Below are 14392 nucleotides of genomic sequence, written 5' to 3'. Positions count from 1 at the left end.
TGCCATAAGACGTACGCGAACTTCGTACTTCCTTTGAAAAGTAATCTCTGAGTTGCAGGTACCGGTAAAAATTGGTTTTCTCTAGACTATACCGATCTTTTAAATCTTGGAAACTCATCAAATGGCCATCTTTCATTATTGTACAAATCGCTGTTATTCCTTTTTGTTCCCACTTCCTGAATCCTGAGTCGTGAGCACTTGGTATAACACCAACATCATAGGCAGCCCAGTTTAACATCTTAACCTCCCTTTCCAACTTACTTTGTTTAACTAGGCCAAACCATATCTCTAGGGTGTGGGATGTTATAGGATCAAGGAAATGCTGTAAAGTTTTCTTAAGTTGCTCATTTCCAAGAAAAGTCTGGACTGGGACATCCTGTACTTTTATTTCAATATCTTTCCATTTAGCATTAAAGTTCTGATCACACCACTTTATCGCTGGTCTGGTTTGGGCCGCATGGTGATAATCTTTTAGATTAGGGAGTCCCACACCACCTTGCTTCCGAGATAGTTGTAATGTTGTGTATTTTATTCTAGGCCTTTTACCATTCCATACAAATCTAGAGATGAGCCTATCCCAGTCCTTGAATTTTTCCACTGGGATCTTAACTGGCAGAGATTGGAAAAGGTACAATAGCCGTGGGAGGATACTCCTTTTTATTGTTGTGATTCTTGCACTAAAGTCTAGTGTAAGAGTTGACCATCGGTTTAGATCGTGTTTAATCTGAGTGGTCAGTCCATCATAATTTGTTTTAAAGAGGTCACTCAATTGTTTAGTCACAGTTACACCCAGGTATTTTATTTGTTTTGCAGTCCAGTTCAGTTTAAACTTATTTTTAACCTCTTCGGATGGCAAATAGTTGAAAGCCAGTATCTGAGTTTTGGTCACATTAATTTTGTACCCCGAATGTTCAGCAAAGACATTAATTACATTAAACATCGGAATTAAAGTTTGGTTTGGATTTTCTAGGTAGAGTATGATATCATCTGCAAATAAGCTGATGATGTGGTCTTCCCCTTTAATATTTATTCCTCTCACTTCCTCACTTTGTCGGATGGCCTGTGCCAGGGGTTCAATATATAGAGCGAAGAGAAGAGGTGAGAGGCAACAACCCTGGCGGGTACCCCTCTCGAGAGAGATTTGCTCCGTTAGGCTGCCATTGATTCTAATTCGAGCCGTAGGAGATTGGTAAATAGATTTGATGCACATCACAGCACCGTCATTAAAGCCAAACCTTTCAAGCACGGCATATAGGAAGCTCCAATCTACACTGTCGAAAGCCTTCTCTGCATCCAGGCTTACTAGGGCTGCACTGTCCTTTTTTGTTTGTATCGAATTAACTATCTGGAGGGTCCTTCTTATACTATCTTGAGTTCTACGTCCTGAGATAAAGCCAGTTTGGTCTTCATGAATTAAATCTGTCATAATTGCTCCATATCGCTTAGCAATTATAGATGTGCATATTTTGTAGTCCACATTAAGTACCGATATGGGTCTGTAATTGTTACAATATTCGGTGTCTTTTCCCTCTTTAGGGATTACTGAGATAATCGCCTCTCTCCATGTGGGAGGGGTTACACCCTCCGCAAGGGTATGATTGAATGATGATTGAAGCATTGGTATCAACTCCTCCTTAAAGTTCTTGTACCACTCTGAGGGAAACCCATCGGCCCCCGGTGATTTATCAGCTTTAAGTCTTGAAATTGCTCTAGATATTTCTTCATGACTGATGGGGGCAGTTAGTTTGCTGTTTTGCTGCGTACCAATACGTGGTAAGTCTAGGGAGTTAAGAAAAGCAGTTTTTTCATCTTTATTTGAGGAACATGGTTGTTTATACAAGTTTTCGTAATATTTCCTAAATGTTTCTTCTGTTGCTTCCTGGCTATACTGCAAGTTATTTGTAGATGGGTCCCTAATCTTGTGAATTGTATTAGCAGCTTGCTGCTGTCTAAGACGCCGTGCTAACAGTCTAGCTGCCTTTGGGCCGTTCTCATAATAATCCTGTTTCAAAAATCTAAGTTTTTTTTCCACTTCTTCAGTCAATATATTGTCAATTTCCTTTTTTAGTGTTTTGATTCTGTCTTGGAGCTGAACATTCCCAGTTGTTCGGTATAATATTTCTGTGTTTTTCAATCCCTCCACCTGGCTTAGGTACAGGGCCTTCCTCATTTGGTGTTGTTTTGAAGTTATGGCAATAAGCTTCCCTCTGAGTACAGCTTTAAATGCATCCCAAAACACAGTTGGGCTAATTTCTTCTGTGGAATTTTCCTCTATGTATTGCTTTATATCTTTCTTGATTTGGTCTTTCGTTTCTTTTTTATTCAGACAGCTCAGATTTAACCTCCAACAGGTGTTTCTATGCCTACTATTTAGATTTAGCTTTAAATGAATGGCACAATGATCAGAAATATCTGCCACTCCAATTGTGCATTCCGTTACTCTGTGTAGATCCCATCTGTTCATTAAGACATAGTCAATTCTTGAGTAAGTGTTGTGAGTCTTTGAGTAGTGTGTATACTCCTTATCCAGCGGGTGATGTTCCCTCCATACATCTACCATTCCCTGCTCTTTCATAAAGGTATTAACCATTCTCGCCAGGCTGTTTTTGCTTCTATTTGTGCTTGTTGTATCAATTCTATGATCGAATACCACATTAAAGTCTCCTGCACACAGCACTGTCCCTTCAGATTCTGACATGACTGTAGTTAGTGGAGTCTTCACATTTTGTTGGTTGCTCTCAGGGGGAATATAGAGATTGATTAGTGTCACCGCCTCCCCTTCTAGTTTACCTCTTACAATAATGTATCTCCCCTCACTGTCCCGAATTTCTTTAGAACATTCAAAATTAACTGAATTTTTAATAAGTATTGCTAACCCCCTTTTACGACTTTTCTTGCAACTACTATAGTAAGAATTTCTGTACCCAAATTTCTTTAATTTATCATGCTCTTCCTGTGACAGATGTGTTTCCTATATTACATTACATTAAGCGTTCTCATTTTAAGTATCACTTTACTTCTTTTAATTGGGTTATTCATCCCATTGACATTCATTGACACCAGCGTTATATTCCTCATCTTTTCATTGTTAAGTTTTGTTTTATTTTTGGCTTATCACTATCATAGCATCCAACACTAATTCTAAGAACTTGGAACAAGATAAAGAGAAACTGAAAATACGTATTTCTTACCCACAGCGTCCCTGTGGTTCGGGGGGTATATCCCTTTCAGATTAGGGGCCCCTGTGAGATCCAAGCTAGATTCCTAAAACAAAAAAAAATAGAAAAAAAAGAAAACCTACCACTTTCCGGTCTACCTTGCCTTGAAAAGCAACAAAGTAATGAACCTTTAGTTTCTGAATTCTACTGTTCAATCATTTCCACCGGATTCAAATGTTTGTATCCTCACTTATAAGTTCTCGGTGTTAGATCGCTGCCATCCTAATGCTTTTTGCAGTCGCTCCTCGAGCATTGTGCTTTCCCCGCTCCGCTGCGGCACCTCCACCTGTATTCCTCTCCTCCTTAGCTCCTCCGCCGCCGCCCGGCCGCTGTCGTATGTCCTGACGCCGCTCTCCCAGTGGATCCTGATTCTGGTCAGAGGCATCTGGAAGCGAATTCCTCTCTCTTTTAAGGCTTTCTTAATTCCAGCGTATTCCTTCCTCTTTTGAATCACGTTGGTAGCGTAGTCTTGATCAAAGAAAAGCTGCTTATCCTGATGTACAACTTTTTTCTTCCACGCTGCCTTCAGCACCATCTCCTTGGTTGAGAACTGAAGAAAATTAACCACCACCGATCGCGGAGGTTTTTCTGGTCCGGGTTTTGGCACCAGAGCTCTGTGCGCCCGCTGAATATTTAGAGCAGAATCCGGCGGGAGCGAAAGCTCAGCTCTCAACAAGTCTTCCACAAACTGCAGCACAGAGTTTCCTTCAGAGCCCTCTTTTAGGCCAAAAATGCAAATGTTGTTCCGTCGGCTACGGCCTTCCAAGTCAGCCAGTTTCATCTGAATATTCCGTTGTTGCTGGAGCGACTGGATTAGAGCGTCTTTTGCGGCCAAATTCCACCTTTCCATCTCTTCCAGTCTTTTCTCCGCTTCTTCGAGTCTGGTTTCATGGCTAGCTAGCTCATTCGCCGTTTCTGCCAGTTTTATATTAATGTCTTTCTTGAAGCTGTCGAATTCGTCCTTCATTTCTTGTTTGATGTCTTTCTTAAACGTGGCAAACTCAGTTTTAAACTCGGCTTTAAGTGAGTGAATTTCCTTAATAATGTCCTGAAAGCCTGCGTGGGGGTGGCTAGCTACATCTCCTTCCATCTGCTCGCCTTGCACGCTGTTCTCGGACATGTCTGCGTTGCCTCCTCTTGCCAGCTCCACTTGTTTCACAAAATCCTTAATGTTGCCCTGTCTTTTTGACCTTCTTCCACCTTTCATGGCATTTATTACACGGTTTAGCGGTGGAAATATTCGAATTCTGGTTTTCTTTCGAGTTTTGACCGGGAGCTGCAAGCTTATGCTGCCATCTTCCTTACGTCCCCCTAGTGGTCTCCAGGAGTATTCTTTTAATTTTGCTTCATATTCTAGTGTTAATTAGAGCTGTTATTAAAAGAAAAGTAGTCAGTCTCTCACTTGGTTGTGGAAGAATTTTGGCCCACTCTTCTTTCATTCATTGAGGTTTGCAGGCAGCTCTCCTAAGGTCCAACACAACACAGCATTACAGTCAGGTTGAGGTCTGGACTTTGACTGATCCAGTAAACACTTCAGTAATTCTGTTGTAGATTTGTTGCTATGCTTCGGATCATTGTCCTTTTGCAAGACCCAGTTTCAGCCAAGCTTAGTCTGTCAGACACAAGGCTTCATGTTTGAAGAGAAAACTTTGGTATACAGAGGAGTTCATGGTCGATTCAATTGTCACAAGGTGCCCGGGTCCTGTGGCTGTAACACAAACATGGATGATCACCCATCCTCCACCATGCTTGACAGTTGGTATGAGGGTTTAGTGCTGATATGCTGTGTTTGGTTTTCCCCAGACATCTCCACTGGTGTCCAAATCACATTGATTCAATTCAGTTCAGTTAAATTCCATTTTATTAATATAGCGCCAAAGCAACAGTTGCTTCAAGGTGCACGTTGTTCCAGAAATCTCGTGGTTGTTCAGGATGCATGTTTGCACACCTAAGCTGTGGTGCCATGTTCTTTTTAAAGAGAAGATGCTTTCAACTGGCAGCCTTCTTGGAAAGGTATGCCTGGTAATGTATACACAAGGCCTGTTGAGTCTGAGATGTAGCTCTTTGGTGATTCAAGTCATTCGAGTTTCCATACAGCAAGTCTAGATAGCTCAGGATGAGACTCTTAATCCGATGGCCGTGAGTTCGAGCTGCATGTTAAACCATTGTTGTTTAAAGGTCTGACCATTGTGGTGAATATCCACTCTATAGAAGGTGGTGTCAATGAATACTGCAGTCCAGCAAACTGTAAGGGTATGGTAAGTTTTTCACAAGTGTCCAGTGAAAACCTTCACATAACTGCATATCCTTTAATAGTAGGCCATGAGGTTTGCTATGTGACTTGTGTCAATTCTGCATGAACATTAAATTATTTAGCAATACATTAAAATCTACAATTTTGCATTTTTTGAATTTATTATTATAGGCATCATTTTTAAAGTGATGTCCTGCTTCAGCGATCAAAGGAAGCGCAAACAAACCCTAATACCCGTGTGTTTGTGTTTCTGTGTGAAAGACATATTTGGTATTCTTCACCGGTAACCAAATCAATTAAATGCACATGTGCACCCCCCAAAAATTCAAGACCGCAGGTGCAACAAAGAGAATTCAAGTGTTTGATCTTTTCCCCGCATCAGAGGACGTCTTCAGGCTCCTACGCGCACACATGCAAACAGGTTTTCTCTACAAACATATTTAATGCTCCATCTCACAACGTCCACCTACACAAGAAAACAGGAATGCACACACCTACACACACGTCTCCTCAACACTCAGCATGTTAAATCTGGTTGTCAGTGAAGCCCAAAAGGCATGCAGCTTTTTCCACCCTTTCAGTGTGTCGCTTTACTTTTTGCACCAAATAGTGACACCCGTTTCTTCAAACTGACTTCCGCAGATGCAGAGAGAGAGTGTCAAGGACACGCCAGCAACTTCCAGGACGCCTGACGCAAGTTGAAAGGAGGACAGGCCCGTCTGAAGAGCCAAACTCTGAGGTGCAGTAAATATACTTCAAGGTTCTTTAAAAGGTCCCTGGATGACAGACAGATCTCTGCCAGGATATGTGTACGTGCTAGATGAATGTGTGTGTGTGTGTGTCTGTGTGTGTGTGTGTGTGGTATTTAAAAAAACAATCAAACAGCATTGTGCGTTGAGTGTTTCTCACTTTAGAGGTCTCTAATGAACATTATTTCTCACGAGCCCTAGACGTTTGCTAGCATCGCGCCGTGGCCCTACAGAAGTGTCGAGTCGAGTGGAACCACTAGAAGTAATTCAGTGTACAGTCTGTGTGTTTGCATGTCCCAGTGGGACTGGAGTGTGTACGTTCAAGAGTGAACCTCCTGCGTTATCACAGGCTGCAGGATTAACCCCTCTGACAGGCATTTGATCAGGTTTGTGGCCGTAGCCAAGTGAAATCAAGGGAGTGTGTGACGCTCCATTAATCCATGTATTGGATCGCAGGGTGTCTGATTGTTTGTTTCTGTCACCAGTGTCACCATGTATTGCAGCCAACTGGGCAGTAGTAGAAAATCAAATGATCATAAGGACTAAAATCATAAGGTTAAAATTAGAGTTCATTCTGTTTTTTATAAATATACACTGGACTGTGTCGGCAACTTGTTGATTCAGCTTCACATCTCTTGTACTTCCAGTTGAGTGAGCATCCAATTCTTTCTGTGATAAAGGATCAAATCAACCCTTTTACAATACGTTTACCAGACAAAGACTAAGCCTAGTTCCAGACTCCTTTTTCTTTTTTCCTTCTTCTTTCGCCTGCTCTTCTCTATCTTCAAAATCCTTTGTCCAACATATCCACTATCTGTCCTCTACATATGTCTAAACCATATTAGCCTCTCTAACTTTGGCTCCAAACTGCTACACCTGAGCAGTTTCTCTGATGTACTCATTTATATTCTGGTTCAGTGAAAATCCAAACATTTCTTTTTTTTATTTATTCATTTATTTTTTTTAATCCTGTCCTGTCTGGCAGCTTTTGCAATCAGAATTACAATCTGAATGCAGTGTTGTGCCAAACACATTTTGCTTTTCCAGGACCAGCTCTATAAATTCTTTGCAGGCTCCTCTTGTTCGGGGTTTATCTGTTTATTTCTTCATTTCTATTTGTGTTATTTCAGTGATTACATTATAGTGGTGCACAGTATGACAATGTCTAAGGCAGGACAGGCGGGAAAAGGGGGGGTATTAAAAGGATAGAGTACAAACAGAAATTTAAAACATATCACCAACTGCTGCATCTGGAAGTAAAACAAACAAACAGCGCCTGGAACACAAAAATTCCAAAATGCACAGGTGTATAAATCAACAACCTTCTTGTGGGGTCTGTGTGTGTGAGTGTGAAAGAGAGAGAGTGCATGTGTCTTTGTCACAAAATATACTTTAAAATGAGGGTGATGCCACAATAACAGCCCCTAGGAGCCAGAGGCAGATCTGGCAAAACCGGGCCATCCGCAGCCCCCAAGAGTACTGAAGACCTGAGGTCACACATCTCTGTGATATCTGTTCACCCGTCCCAGCAGGAGAAGGAGGGAGGTCCTAGATCGGGCACCCATGACCAAGGATTAGGAGCCCCAGAGGACCAGGTGAGACGGGCACAGACACACACAGTAAATGGACACAGTGGTCTGGGTCTAGGACAAACTGTACCCAGCAACAGATGTCTCTCACCTGGACACCCCACCTAATGGGCCTGTGGGCACACGTGAGTCTCCAACGTGCAGACAAGACTTCCCTGCTTTGGCCAATGCACACTACACCGCAAGCCAGCCAAATGGGTGCAGACCTACCCTGGGAAAGGAGGAACGAAGCCAGAGACCAGGCGACCCCAGGCACCAGGAGCCCAGGCCCCGGACCCACTCAAAGGAGGCTAGCCTCGAGACCGGGGAACAGGAACCACCACCACAAGCACCCCTAGCCCCACACCTCAATGCCCAAGAGAGCACCCACCCCAGTCCCCACCACCACTAACTCAGGCAGAGACCCAGTAACTCCAAAACAGCAACCGCAGTTCCCCAGCCCCCAGGAAGCCGCCAGACCCCAGTAGTCCCAGAGAACAGGTTCATCCACCTGCAAGGCATACAGGCAAACGAGAGTACAGCCGGTCACCCTCACTAAGTAATGTAACTGATCAGTGGGAACCAGAGAGAAACAAATGTATCCAGTTGGGTTTTTTGAGGAGGAAGACATTCTCTCCAGACTGAAGTAAATTTCTGTAGTGAGTAGTACGTAAACTATTTTTTGGATTTCCGGTGCATGAGGATAGTTTTCATAGCGATGCATCAGGAAGTGATGTATTTGCTTCTATATCCAGTTCATTATGTCACCTAAGATGCACAGCTTGGGAGAGGTTGGGATATAACATCCAACACAAAAAACTAACTGGTTAGCTTTAGGCATCACCAACTTTTGAGTAAAGTATGCTGCTGACAGTGTTAACTCTTCACGCTGAAGGTATCCATATCCATATCCCAATTCACTCTTACAATAAACCAGCGTGTCACTCCCAGGCTAGAAAGCACTCCTTGTGGGTAGAAGTGAGACTCTAGCAGCTCTAATGAAACAGCGCTGTCTGATGCCCCAGGAAAGAGAGCAGTCTGAATTTTCCATGCATGAGAAGGTGTGGACAAAGGTGAGCCTGGGGTCACTCGAGATGGGAGCAGTTAATGCAGCTGGGTCTGATCATACACACCTTAGGCCTGGAGTTTGACTCAAGGCATGCATTATGTATTTGAACAATCTTGTATTTCAGTCAGCCTCCATTTCATGTTGTGGCTCACAAACCTGGTCCCAACAGTTGAAAAGTCCACAGATCACAGCCAGTGAATGATAAAACAGACAAAAAACAGCAAAAAAAAAACCATCACAAAGGATCCAAAAAGAATAGAAAAGAAAAAAAACAAGCTGTGTGAAAAGATACCTGAAACACACAAAATCAACACTGGCTCAGTTTCTCTCAGCAGAATTTGGAAAAGCATGTCAAATGAGACAAGAAACGCCCCTGCCGGGCCGTGACGCAGCTTTTAATATAATTGCAAATGACTGTAGGGATGCCAGTCAAGCCCAGAGGTGGAGAATGAGTCACTCACGGCTTACTACCGTGTTGCTATTAGCCTTCTGACCCTGCAGGTCAGGTGGGAGAACTCTTTCACACACACACATTGCGACACTTTCAGTCTCCTTTCCATTTTCTCTCTTAGATGACTTCTATTTAATGTGTTTCTTTCTCTGAAACACACACACACAGCATCTTGTTTGCTTATTTATTCATATATTCAAACCCGCTTGTATGCTTTTATGTGATAATGTTGCCCCAGAGGCCTGATTATACAGGCCTGTTAAAAGAGACTTCCTCCTCAATATACATGCCACACATAGACTGTAAACTCGTGTACACACATGTAAATGTTACCACAAAACACACATAAATTATACAGTTGTTCATGTGCGAATGCTCTAATGAAAGCATTGCCTGAATCTGATTTAGGATATTGTGAAACAATTACGAGGTTTATTTGTAAGTCTATAAGAAAAGGGGGCCAAAATATGTTTTTTTTAAATAAAAGCTTAAACCTTGTGACATTAGCGTGAATCCAGTCAGCTTTGTTTTAACCGTATTAAAGTTTCTATAAGCACAGATAAGTATAAGAATGATTATGACAGTTATTTTATATCAAGGATGCTGTTTTCTCCTATTGTAGCAGCTCCTGGTGCATAATTAAAGTCTATCAGTGACAGAAACACCCACAGTGCTGCTCTCTCGGCACTGCTGGATTCATCATCCATCCTCCTCCACTAAAGGTTAGAGCGATGATACTGAACCTGTATTAAAAGATTCACAGGTCTGAGTGATAAAACAGCATGTACATTATATTCTTGTGGTGCTAGAACAGAGACAGCGGATGAGAGTCAATTTCAGCGCATTAGATTTCTCAGCACAAGCGCTGCAGTCCAAAAACGCCAAGCTAAACAAACAAGCAAAGAGAAGGCACAGTTAAAAGTGTCTCTTTGTTACAACGTTAATATCGTGTGGTGGGATACTGATGCTGATGTAACCCTTTTATTTCCTTTTTTTTAAAAAGCTGCCTTGATTTTTCCCCCCTAAAGGCAATCGATACCAAGTATAACAGCAACTTCCGTTCAGAGAGCTTCTGTTCAGTGGAGGTGGACTACAAAAGAAATAAATACCTATCGCTGCCGGCTTGCTCACACTGACAGTACAGTAGAATTAGTCTGTGTCACATAACAGGGAAAAATAATTAATGGCTCTGCATTAACTTTCAGTTTTGTTCTCATTATTGTTGGAGAAGTTTTATTAACTGACAGGATTCAGCTAGCAAGACACCTTAAAATGCTAAAATCTGCAGTGCGGTTATGCCCACCACACGGAGATCCACTCAGATCTCAGTGTCAACTTTAGCCTTCTTAACCCTAGAACACTGTCGCTGGGTGATTTTCACCCGAGCAAATACATTTGCATGATTTCTTTCTCCTGCAGCTGTTAGCGTGTCGAGGAGACTGTGCCTTCACCAGGGAAGTCTCAAATGTCCCAGGAATGGGTGGACCAAAGACCAGCTTTCCAGTGTCATTATTTATTTTATTTTTTTAGGAATTTCTTTGTTCTTTGTCATAATTTTTCTGTAATTTTGGAGCATTATTTTAGGGTCCCCACATGACACTTTTTTTCCATTTTGTTAGACCTGGCACAGTTGAAAGTAAAACCAGACCACTCTGATTTGTCATGTGTTGTCTTATTTTGATATATTTTGATGACAAGTACTTTTTTTGACTTGCAGATATACATATGGGTCATTCCATCCTAATTTTCAGAGAATTTCCAGCTTGACCAGCTCCGATTCACATAAATATTTCATACTGTAAAGTTTTAACATATATAATGAGTTATGTGAAATTTTAGCTTCCTACATCAAACATTTATCAAGATAAATTTCGGTCCATTGACCCACTTTCAGGATATATTTTCACACACTGCATTCTGAGGCAATGTTTGAACATCGATGTCTCAAAGCCCGAAACTTCCCCAGGTCCATCACAGTGAACAGGTTCTGTAATTTAGGTCAGATACATCAAAAAATGTAGGACAAGTGTTACCAGAAAAGCATAAATATCAGTAGATACTCTAATCCAAATGGAAGAAAGTTCTGGAGTTTTCAGATGGGTTTTCTCTCTATTACTGTTGGGTCTTTACATTACAGTATGAGCCTCTTCAGACGACTGTTATTGTGATTTAGTGCTATATAAATAAAACTGAATTGAAATAAACCGAAATGAACATTTCAGGCTTTTTTTCTTTAATAGTCTTTGAGATTCTTAAGTTCATGTGCAAAAAAAAAAAGCCATCACAGTCCGGTCGCAGACTGGCTCAGTCATATTGCCTCTTTATCGCTGCCTTCATGCACCAAAGTTGTGAGTGACTGTGTAGTAACTGTGAGTGGTGACAGATCTGGTCCCTGCTTTGAAGGAAATGTGATTTGGCTGTTCATTGAACGCAATATGCAATAATGTTAGTGGTGCCATAGTCTCCAACCAGCATAGTGGGAAGAGGACTGTCTGTATAGATGGACGGATGAATGGATGCTCTTATTGTTAACAGTTAGCAGCATTTAGTATTCCTGATCTAAAAATAAGAATAAAGCATTCTCTCATAATTTTGAGATCGATGTCACTACTCTGTTGATAGTAGCGGTCGTTTAATAACATGATGATCCGCGGGAACGCTCAGCATCTTTTTCATGACTAAACTCTTTGAGATACATTGAGTCGAAATGCTTGCTCATCATTGGATTTTCCTCTTTAATGTTGCAGCATCTTAACCTACAAATAAATAAAGTAGCTTGAGGTGAGAGTTGTTGTGAAGTTGAAGTAAATAAACTAAACCGATGTAACTTTTCAAGCAGAAGAGAAAAAAGCCCTCACTACGCTCTTTACAGGAGGCAAAATAATTTTTCTAAATACGTTTCTGACGCTGACTCAGACCGAGTCGCCCACATGATGTGCGTCTGGAGCAGAACCTCTGCGGTGCATTTTACAGGAAGGCATCTGGGAAGTCTTGAGTCATCAGGTGAAAGGATGAGCTGGGGTGGCGAAGGGCGGCTGCGAGATGGAGTTCAGAGAAAAGCAAGTTTGTGAATGAGATTGACTCTGTGATTGTACTAATGAGACGAGGAGGGAGCTGTAATGCATCTTATTGGTGCCTCCTGAATAACAGACGCAAGCAAGCGCATTTTTCCTCATCGTGTCTGCACATGGAGTACAGCCAACCACAAGTTTCAGTCAAAGTATCCTTTAGAGTAATATGTGCACTTGTGAGGAGTAATTTTCTCAGAAAACAGAGACTCTAGTATGAATATGCAGTCGATGACATTGCTGCCCTTTGGTAATATAATTTCAGTGAAAAGTATTAAAACCTGTCAGCCAGATAAATTCACCGAGTATCTGCTCCGGTTCACTTAGGCTCTCAACCAATAAAGAGCCAGAAGTTCACAGTGTTTACAGCTTGGCCCAAAGGGGAATGCGTCACTTATATTGTATAAAACGCTCACTGTCACTTTGTTTATGATTGCTTTTATACGGTGAAGCCACAATATAGATTTGCCAATACTAATATGCGCTGATATAGCACTTTATATCCTTTGTGTTTCTAACAAGGAGGAAGTTTAAAGGGCTTTTCCTGCCTGTTCAGCTGGCACAGCTGGTTTGTTTCAAAAGAAAGGAGGCACAATATTCTTTTTAAAAACTTTTGTAAACTCATTCTTGCAGAAAGCAACAGAATGTGATGAAATAACTTATTATGATTACTATAACTGGAGTTGATGCTTCAGGCCTGAAACGTCAAGGTGCAAAGTGCCATCGTGGCTGTGGGTGGATGTCTAATATCTCCACATAAAAAGTAAATATGTAGGGGTTGGTTTTCTTACAGCAGAAAAGTTTGCCACGACATATAGAGGCACTATTGGGACAACATATTTGCAGTGCAGTTTAACATAACACACTGCCATGAGTCAAAAATATGGAAAAATGTGACGTTCAAAGTGGCTCCTGCACGGCTTCATTTTCTTGATCCAGTTGTATTATTTATTACCGTATACTGCTATGATGGCTTTGGGTTTAATTATAGGGATCTCTTTGTGAATACAGGTACAAAACGAGACAGACTGTTAAAAGTTTACTTTTAACAAGGATAGACCGTCCTTGACTGTCTCTGCAAACTGAGTGTTATACTTCTATGCTTTCCAATTAGTCTGAGAGTTTTCATCCTCAGCTCAGAACATGAGGAAATCTCTCCTCCTGTCAGTGTACTCGCTGTTAGTGAAGAATGAGTGTGTGTGTGTTGCAACTGCAGCAAGTTGTGTTTGTTAATATACACATTTTGTTTGTTGCACCTGTTTACCTGCTTGTTAACACAAGTATCTAATTAGCCAGTCACGTGGCAGCAAGTCAGTGCATTTAGGCATCTAGATGTAGTCGAGACGAGCTGCTAAAACCGAGCATCAGAATGAGGAAGAAAGGTGATGTAAGAGAAAATATCCAGTTCGTGGCAGTCCTCTGGGTGAAAATGACTTGTTGGTGTCAGAGGTCAGAGGAGAATGGCCAGACTGCTTTGAGCATATAGGAAGGCAACAGCAACTCAAACAACTACTGATTACAACCAAGGTATGCAGAAGAGCATCTCTGACTCCACGGCAGCAGAAGACCACACCAGGTGCATCTCCTGTCAGTGAAGACAGGAAACTGAGGCTACAGTTCACAATGACTCAGCAAAATTGGGCAATGGTCTGATGAGATTTCAGTTTCTGCTGTGACATTTAGAATTTGGACTAAACAACATGAAACCATTCAACTTGTTATCACGACAAAGTGTGTAATACACATGCTGGTCCACTATAGGGTTGCCAACTGTCCTGTTTTATCTGGGACGTCCTCTATAATGAGCAAAATTGGTGCATTGCTTATTTTACCTTAAATGTTACGTATATTGACCGTTATGTGTCACTTTCTGACCAACAGATGGCTCTCTTACGGTCGTCAGTGACGGCCCATCACTCATACCAGATGTAAAGAGGAATACGTGATTTGTAAAAATAAGGTGCTGTTTGGTAAACTGGTAAATGAAGTCTGTAGTTACAGTATTTTATTTAAAT

General features: G+C 41.6%; 1 protein-coding gene across 1 annotated transcript in view; it reads left to right on the top strand.

The window, feature by feature from the left end:
- The first annotated feature begins 6079 nt into the window (after positions 1-6079).
- htr2cl1 (5-hydroxytryptamine (serotonin) receptor 2C, G protein-coupled-like 1) overlaps positions 6080-14392 on the top strand; it is a 135026-nt gene continuing 126713 nt past the window's right edge. The window contains 1 exon segment of the mRNA XM_013276726.3: positions 6080-6211. The gene's annotated coding sequence lies outside the window, so the exon portion shown is untranslated.

Source organism: Oreochromis niloticus, linkage group LG3, assembly GCF_001858045.2.
Source record: "Oreochromis niloticus isolate F11D_XX linkage group LG3, O_niloticus_UMD_NMBU, whole genome shotgun sequence".
Lineage (NCBI taxonomy): Eukaryota > Metazoa > Chordata > Actinopteri > Cichliformes > Cichlidae > Oreochromis > Oreochromis niloticus.
Note: the sequence above shows the minus strand (reverse complement) of the source record. Positions and strands in the feature narration are given on the sequence as shown.